Here is a 9,524-nt window from a genome sequence, read left to right on the forward strand (position 1 = left end):
TGCATTGCCCACTACCAGGGGTGAGCATGGGGAAATGAGTGTGCATGGGGCTCAGACTGTCGCTGTGCATGCAGGGTCTTGGCAAGGGGCTGCCACCCTTATAAATGATCCACATCTTCTGACACTTTTGCAGTCACAGTTCTGCCGTCACCTGCTGATCTACATTGTCATGCAACTAACTGTCCTTAGAGGAGCTCACAATCTAATGCCTGCAATCATGTCACTAATTGTCCTCAGAGGAGCATATAATCTACTCCCTGCATCCTGTTACCAAATATTTTTTTTTCTTTAGCCCCCAGCTTCAGTGGTGCTCAGCAGAGCTCGAATATTCGAGCTCTTTTTCAGCTATTCGAGCTCGGTATTCGAGCTCCGAATAGCTGGAGCTATTCGAATGGGCTATCCGAGTACACTCGAATAGCCCATTCACTATTCGAGCTATTCGAGCAACCCGGCGCTATTCGAGCTCGGTACCGAGCTCGAATAGCGTCATAGCCCAGATTGATGTCCTTAGAGCCAATCAGAGGGCTCCCAGGCCCTCTGACGGCAGCCAATCACAGAGGGGGACCCTGGCCAGCCCCTACCCTATAAATAGCGGCCGCCATGTTCCGTTTCTCCATGCTTGCCTGAGACTTGTACAGAGAGAGAGTTGCTCCTTTGTGCTTTGGCTTAGCAAGTGCTCTATTGTAATCATTTACCTAGCGTTTTTGCTCACCTACACCTGCCATATACACCTATATTGTTGTTAGTTAGATAGACATTGTATTTTAGTTAGTAGCTTGTGTGTTACATTAGAGACAGGCAGCTGCTGCAAGCTTACAGGTTTAGGCCTCAGGGGGGCCTTGCCTCTGTGGGCAGCTGTCCTCTGTTTATTTCTCTCATCTATACCAGTATTTCTGCTGTCCTTTACTAATAGTATTGTAGTTATACTGTACTAGGAGTAGGACACTCACTGACTGTCACTGTTTATAGGCTACTAGCTAGCTCCTGCGTGTGTGCACTCACTCACTGTCTGTGTGTACACACACTCTATTTCCTTCTGATTACTGATAGATTATTGTTAGTTAGTTGTACTTACTTACTACTTACTCTTACTGTACCCGTAGGGACACTCACTGTCACTGTTCATATAGGCTACTAGCTCCTGCGTGTGCGCACTGCACTCACTGTCTGAGTGTACACACACAACACACACTCTATTTCCTTCTGATCGCTGATTGATTATCGTAATTAGTTAGTTCTACTTACTGTTACTACTTACTCTTACTGTACTAGGAGTCTAGGACACTCAGTCACTGTCCATAGGCTACTAGCTCCTGCGTGCGGTCACTCACTGTCTGAGTGTACACACACCACCCACACTCTATTTCCTTCTGATCGCTGATTGATTATTGTAATTAGTTAGTTCTACTTACTGTTACTACTTACTCTTACTGTACTAGGAGTCTAGGACACTCAGTCACTGTGTTCATAGGCTACTAGCTCCTGCGTGCGTGCACTCACTGTCTGAGTGTACACACACCCACACTCCATTTTCTTTCTGATCGCTGATTGATTATTGTAATTAGTTAGTTCTACTTACTGTTACTACTTACTCTTACTGTACTAGGAGTCTAGGACACTCAGTCACTGTGTTCATAGGCTACTAGCTCCTGCGTGCGTGCACTCACTGTCTGAGTGTACACACACCCACACTCCATTTCCTTCTGATCGCTGATTGATTATTGTAATTAGTTAGTTCTACTTACTGTTACTACTTACTCTTACTGTACTAGGAGTCTAGGACACTCAGTCACTGTGTTCATAGGCTACTAGCTCCTGCGTGCGTGCACTCACTGTCTGAGTGTACACACACCCACACTCCATTTCCTTCTGATCGCTGATTGATTATTGTAATTAGTTAGTTCTACTTACTGTTACTACTTACTCTTACTGTACTAGGAGTCTAGGACACTCAGTCACTGTGTTCATAGGCTACTAGCTCCTGCGTGCGTGCACTCACTGTCTGAGTGTACACACACCCACACTCCATTTCCTTCTGATCGCTGATTGATTATTGTAATTAGTTAGTTCTACTTACTGTTACTACTTACTCTTACTGTACTAGGAGTCTAGGACACTCAGTCACTGTGTTCATAGGCTACTAGCTCCTGCGTGCGTGCACTCACTGTCTGAGTGTACACACACCCACACTCCATTTCCTTCTGATCGCTGATTGATTATTGTAATTAGTTAGTTCTACTTACTGTTACTACTTACTCTTACTGTACTAGGAGTCTAGGACACTCAGTCACTGTGTTCATAGGCTACTAGCTCCTGCGTGCGTGCACTCACTGTCTGAGTGTACACACACCCACACTCCATTTCCTTCTGATCGCTGATTGATTATTGTAATTAGTTAGTTCTACTTACTGTTACTACTTACTCTTACTGTACTAGGAGTCTAGGACACTCAGTCACTGTGTTCATAGGCTACTAGCTCCTGCGTGCGTGCACTCACTGTCTGAGTGTACACACACCCACACTCCATTTCCTTCTGATCGCTGATTGATTATTGTAATTAGTTAGTTCTACTTACTGTTACTACTTACTCTTACTGTACTAGGAGTCTAGGACACTCAGTCACTGTGTTCATAGGCTACTAGCTCCTGCGTGCGTGCACTCACTGTCTGAGTGTACACACACAACACACACTCTATTTCCTTCTGATCGCTGATTGATTATCGTAATTAGTTAGTTCTACTTACTGTTACTACTTACTCTTACTGTACTAGGAGTCTAGGACACTCAGTCACTGTCCATAGGCTACTAGCTCCTGCGTGCGTGCACTCACTGTCTGAGTGTACACACACTAAATTTACTTGTGATTACTACTGATTATTGTAACTGCTAGTTGTACTTCCTGACTGTTACTACTTACTTACTGTACTAGGGGACACTCACTCAGTCACCTCACCAACCAACCCACTCCATTAAAGTACCCCACTTTTCACCCGCCCTTTTACAAAACTTTTGTCTATACGCCCAAAACATTTAAGATGTCTGGAAGTGGCAGCCAGCGCGGTTTGGGCAAGGGGAAGGGCAGCAAGGGAATCAGGAGGAGAGGGAGCAGCATTGTGGCAAGCCGCGGCCGCGGGCGCGCCACCATGCACAGTTCCGCAGCAGCAGCAGCAGCGTCAGTGGCTAACATTCCTCCCATAGCCACTGGCCGTGGACGCCTTGGGCGCCGCCCAGCAGGAGCATCTGCAACTCACGCTGCAGAGACACAGCAGCAGCAGCGTGTAGCACCTGCTCCCATTTTCCTCCAGCCGGGTCGGAAACGTCCCATTGAGGAAAAGGATGCAGACACTGTGGTGCAACTCATGACGGAGGATGAGCAGCCCGCCATCAGCTCTGCATCCGAGGCCTCCACCCTCACCACCACCACCACCACCACCCCTGTTCGCAGCAGCCGCCCAGCAGGGCCTGGGGAGGAGGCCAGTTCACCGTCAGTTGGCGACCTGTCATTCAGCAGTCTTTTGACCCCAGGCATCATGAGTCAATTGTCTGCTGTTGTTGGCGATTTTGAGGAGGAGATGCTGATGGGCACTTTGGGGGATGAGGGATTGGACAGCAAGACTGTGGCGACAGTCAAGCAGCCCATCCATGCATCAGGAGAGGAGTTTGGGGGGTCCTCATCCCAGCAGGACATGTTTCAGGAGGGGGAGGATGATGATGACCCGGTGACAGACAGAGACTGGGTGCCACCACCTCCAGGGGATGTCGTCCTCAGCAGCTCTGAGGAGGAGGAGGAGGATGCTCTTGTGGGCCTTGCAAGGAGGCGCATCATTGCAAGCATTGGCAGCAGCAGTAGGCAGGTCCCACAGCCTGCTGGTGTCTCAGGCTCAGCAGCAGCAGCAGCAGCATCTGCCAGTACCACCACCAGCCGCACCCAAGCCCCCCAAGCCCCCCCCCAACCACCACAGGGAGACAGGCAGCAGCGCTTCCATGCCGTAGGGGGATGTTTAAGTCACCAATCTGGCGATATTTCACCATGCCCACTGTGTACAGCAAGTACGCCACTTGCAACCACTGTCAGCGGAAGTTGAGCAGAGGTGCAGACCCCTTAAAGTTCTGCACCAGCTCGCTCATCAACCACCTTGCGGCTAAACATTTCCACCAGCATGAGGAGTTCCAGAGGCTGAAGGCATCTGGTGCTGGCAGTGGCACCACACCCATCACTGCACAGCCTTCAGCAGCAGCAGCAGCAACAGCAGCCACCCGCCCTCCTGCTCCTCCAGCAGCACCAGCAGGAGTGCGGAAACGCACTGCTCCTCCCCCCTCTGCAACTCCTGCCGCCGACACTGAGGCCTGTTCTGGCAGCCAGTCCTCAGTGGCCTCCTCTGCTGTGTCTGCTGATTCCCGTGTCAGCAAAAGGCCACGCCAGAGCCTTTTGAGCGAGTCCTTCCAGGGGGTGGTTAGGGCTCTGCCTCCCAGCAGCCGTCGCGTGCGGCAGCTGAACGGCTTGCTGGCACGGGCCATGTGCTCCCAACTCCTGCCGTACGCGCTCGTGCAGGAGGGGAGCGACATTCGTGCGCTGCTTGCTTGCGCAGCCCCAGACTGGCAGCTCCCCAGCAGACACTTCTTTGCCCGCAAGGCCATTCCTGCACTGCACCGCTTTGTGATGGCCAATGTGGAGCGAGGGCTGGAGCACGCGGTTGGTGAAAGGGTCCACGTCACCATGGACTCCTGGAGCAGCCGCTTCGGGACAGGCCGCTACCTGTCCTTCACTGTCCACTGGGTCAGCTTGGTGGAAGGGGGTGAGGATGGGAGAGCAGCAGCGGGCACAGCAGCAGCAGCAACACAGTGGGTGGTGCCACCCCGCAGGGTCAGGGGAACTGCAGCAGGTCCCTCCGATCCTCTGCCATCCTCCGGCACACCTGGCCAACCCCCCCGCCTCAGCAGCAGCGTGAAGGCCCGCCACTGCCAAGCGCTGCTGCACTTGGTCAGCCTTGGGAAGACCAAGCTGACGGCAACCCATGTGTTGACCAAACTCCAGGAGCAGGAGAGGATTTGGCTGACCCCCAGAGGCCTCAGAGTCGGAGAGGTGGTGGCCGACAATGGGGCCAATCTGGTTGCCGCAATAGACAGGGGAAACCTGACCCACATCCCCTGTCTTGCCCACGTGCTGAACCTGGTGGTGCAGAAGTTCCTGCGCACCTACCAGGGGATGGGCGAACTGCTGGAAACGGCAAGGAATGTTGTGCGTCACTTCCGGCGCTCGGCTGCAGCCTGTGCGAGCCTGGAAGACGTGCAAAAGGAGCTGGATCTGCCACGCCATCGGCTGATCCTTGACGTTCCGACTCGCTGGAACTCCACCCTGGCGATGTTGGAGCATCTGGTTGAACAGAGGCACGCTGTCAAACAGTACCTTGCCCTGGCCACTGTTTCCGCAGCTCAGAGAAGGGACAAGACCAGCAACATCCTGTCCATCGTCCCCGATGATGACTGGAGGCACATGCAGCAGGTGTGCTTTGTGCTGGCTCCCTTCCTGCAGGCCACAAACATGGTGAGCAGGGACCATGCTATGGTCTGCGAGTGGGTGCCCCTGGTTTCTCTGCTGAACAGGGCCCTCGATGCTTTGCTGGAACAGGGAGCGGCAGCCTTGGACCAGCAGGAGCGGCAACCAGCTGCGCAGTCCACCTCTGAGGGGGAGGAGGAGGAGGACTTGGTGGAGGTCCCTGACCTGGCTGCTGATGAGGGGGATCAGCACAGCGCAGCTGAGTTGGTGCGGGGGTGGAGAGAGGATGAGGCGGCAGAGGAGGAGGATGAGGACAGCACTGACGTCGATGTGCCAGCAGACGTGGCCCGCCTCTTCCCAATGGCAGCGCACATGCTGACGTGCCTGCGCAGGGACCCCAGGGTGATCCAGATGAAGCAGAGGGAGGACATCTGGATCAGCATGATGTTGGACCCACGCCTCAAGGGGAAGTTGAGCCAGTTCCTGCCGCCTGCAGGAGGAGACCCAGCGCAACAAATAAGGAGCTTGCAGCAGGCCCTTGTTGAGCGCTTGGAGGAAGCCTTCCCCCAGCCTTCCACCCCCACTGTCCAGCAGCCAGCACAGAGGCAGCAGCAGGTGCCTGCATCCAGCAGCAGCAAGCGCCCCACAGACCTGCTGTCTCTCAGCCACGAGCTCTACAGGACTGTAGAGGCTCCGGCAGCAGTGACTAGAGAGGAGATGCATGCAGCAGCATCCTCCTCCGGTCACAGCCAGCGCCTGACCCGCATGGTGGCTGACTACATGGGGTCGTACAGCGGGCTTGACAGCGATGCCCCTGTTGATCCCATGGAGTATTGGGTCAAGCGCATGGAGATCTGGAGCGAGCTGGCGCAGTACGCCCTGGAAGTGCTGTCCTGCCCCCCTTCCAGCGTGCTGTCCGAGCGCTGCTTCAGTGCAGCTGGTGGCGTGGTCACCGAGAAACGCTCACGTCTGTCTCACAAGTCTGTGGACAGACTGACGTTTCTTAAGATGAACCAGGCGTGGGTGGAAGGCGAGTTCCTGGCCCCTGTTGTCGGCGAGAGGGGGACATGAACTGGCTGCCGGAACCATCGTTAATGTGCCTTACCACCCTTTACCACCTCCTGGCTCCTGCTCACTAAGCCAGCCTGGTTCACTTTGACTATTACGTCGCCTGCAGCCACACATTTTACACCTACAGTGGGCTGCTGTGTACTGCCCTTCTGCTGTCTGTCTGTGTTTCCCACTGCCAGGGTACACAGAATTACCTTCTTCTGCTGCCACTCTGCCACCAGCTATTACGTCAAACAATAGCTATATTGGTTGCAAAACCAAAACCAAACAAACCATTAAAAAAAAAAAAAGGTTTAATTTTTCTGAGGTGCCCGGGTTGAAAACTGTGTTGTCCCAGTTGTGTATTGGACACAATGTGGGCTGCACGACCGCTGTCTGGGACCTCCTGTTGTGTTTATTTACAGCCCTGGTATCACCGCTAGGTACCAGGGCTATTATGTCACGCTGCCTACCTGCTGCCACACTCACACTGCTCCTCCATACCTCCTCCTGCTGCTGCTGCTGCTGTCTGTCTGTGTTTCCCACTGCCAGGGTACACAGATGATTTACCTTCTGCTGCCACTCTGCCACCAGCTATTACGTCAAACAATAGCTGCTCGCCTACTCCTCCATTCCTCCTCCTGCTGCTGCTGTCTGTCTGTGTTTCCCACTGCCAGGGTACACAGAATTACCTTCTGCTGCCACTCTGCCACCAGCTATTACGTCAAACAATAGCTATATTGGTTGCAAAACCAAAACCAAACAAACCATTAAAAAAAAAAAAAAAGGTTTAATTTTTCTGAGGTGCCCGGGTTGAAAACTGTGTTGTCCCAGTTGTGTATTGGACACAATGTGGGCTGCACGACCGCTGTCTGGGACCTCCTGTTGTGTTTATTTACAGCCCTGGTATCACCGCTAGGTACCAGGGCTATTATGTCACGGCGAGCTGCCTGCCTCATTGACTGCCTGCTGCCACACACTCATCCTCCTCCTCCTGCTGCTGAATTTACCTCCTGCTGTCTTTGTGTTTCCACTGCCAGGGAGCACATACAATGGCGCTTCCAACATGCGTGCGCCCACCAGCTATTTGTTACGCTCAAAAATAGCTGCATTTCTTTAAAAAAAAAATTGAAAAGAGAAATACGTGAAGAAGAAGAAGACGATATTGAAAAAGAAGGAGAAGGAGAAGATGAAGATGAAGAAGAAGATGAAGAAGAAGATGAAGAAGATGATGAAGAAGAAGATGAAAAAGAAGAAGAAGATGAAGAAGATGAAGAAGATGAAGAAGAAGAAGATGAAGAAGAAGAAGAAGATGAAGAAGAAGAAGAAGAAGATGAAGAAGATGATGAAGAAGATGAAGAAGAAGAAGAAGAAGAAGAAGAAGAAGAAGATGATGAAGAAGAAGAAGAAGAAGATGAAGAAGAAGAAGAAGAAGAAGATGAAGATGAAGAAGAAGAAGATGAAGAAGAAGAAGATGAAGAAGATGAAGATGAAGAAGAAGAAGAAGATGAAGATGAAGAAGAAGAAGAAGATGAAGAAGATGAAGAAGAAGAAGATGATGAAGAAGACAATATAGAAGAAGAAGAAGAAGATATAGAAGAAGAAGATCTAGAAGAAGAAGAAGAAGATGAAGAAGAAGAAGAAGAAGATGAAGAAGAAGAAGAAGAAGAAGATGAAGATGAAGAAGAAGAAGATGAAGAAGAAGAAGAAGAAGAAGAAGAAGATGATGAAGAAGAAGAAGAAGATGATGAAGAAGAAGAAGAAGAAGAAGAAGACAATATAGAAGAAGAAGAAGAAGAAGATATAGAAGAAGAAGATCTAGAAGAAGAAGAAGAACGATAAAGAAGAAGAAGAACAAGTATATACAGTAACACTACTGAACAAAATTAAGGACACAACTTCTCTTTCCACATTTTTTTTAAAGGAACATCCCCACATAATCACTTGCTGTTGTTACTTGGAAAAAAAGATGTTTCTTGCATCATTCACCCTCAAAACAAGTGTTGGAAGCTATTTAAGGCCAATTCGAATAGTCAGCTCGAATAGTGAGCTCGAATACCGACTCGAATAGTGAGCTCGAAGTCCGAGGTCGAATCGAATAGTAAAAATTATTCGACTCGAATATTCGACTGACCTCGAATAATTTACTATTCGAATTCGACCAAACTCGAATTTTAAAAAGGGGTATTTGAGCATCACTACCCAGCTCCAATCATTGTGGGGAAGTGGCTGCACTTTGAGGGGGGGGACAACAATTATTGCTTTTTATTTGGGGGGGGGGTTCGTCAATATTACCTTTCATATGTGAGGGTGATCGCGCTTTGTCAAATGTGGGGGTCAATGCTGCTGTTAATCTGTAGGGGTGATTGCTGAATGTCATACTGTATGTAGGGGTCAATGCTGCTTGTCATAGTTGGGGTCATTACTGCATTTCACATGCTGAGATGCTGACTATCATATGTTGGGTCAATGCTGCTTGTCACATGTGGGTGTTTATGCTGCTTTTTATAAGGGGGGGGGGGGGGGGGCTATTGCTGCTTTTCATATTTGGGGTGATTGCAATTCATTTTGTATACAGTAGTAGTGTATTTGCAGTCAACAGTTAAGACTGTATGTTTGCTGGGGAAAAAGTGTGTGTATAGTGGGGATGGGGGTGTTGGGCTGGGAATGCTAGGGTGCTGTCGGTCAGGGGGCGGCTGATGGTAGTGGGCCTAGGGCGGTAAAAAGTAAAAATCCGGCCCTGCATACATGTACAATCCTGATTGTATATACAAACGGTAAAATAAAAGAATATCGATTTTACACTGGAAATCGGGTAATTTCACTGCACCACTGTCAATGAAAAGGGGCGGGCAGTCTCCAACAAGCTACTCCTAACAGGAAGAAACGGTTATTTACAACCTAGCTAGCAAATCAACGATTTATAAGAAAACGATGCGGTAAAATGACTCTCTAGAGGGCAGATTCATTGTAGCAA

Source organism: Hyperolius riggenbachi, chromosome 7, assembly GCF_040937935.1.
Source record: "Hyperolius riggenbachi isolate aHypRig1 chromosome 7, aHypRig1.pri, whole genome shotgun sequence".
NCBI classification, from domain to species: domain Eukaryota; kingdom Metazoa; phylum Chordata; class Amphibia; order Anura; family Hyperoliidae; genus Hyperolius; species Hyperolius riggenbachi.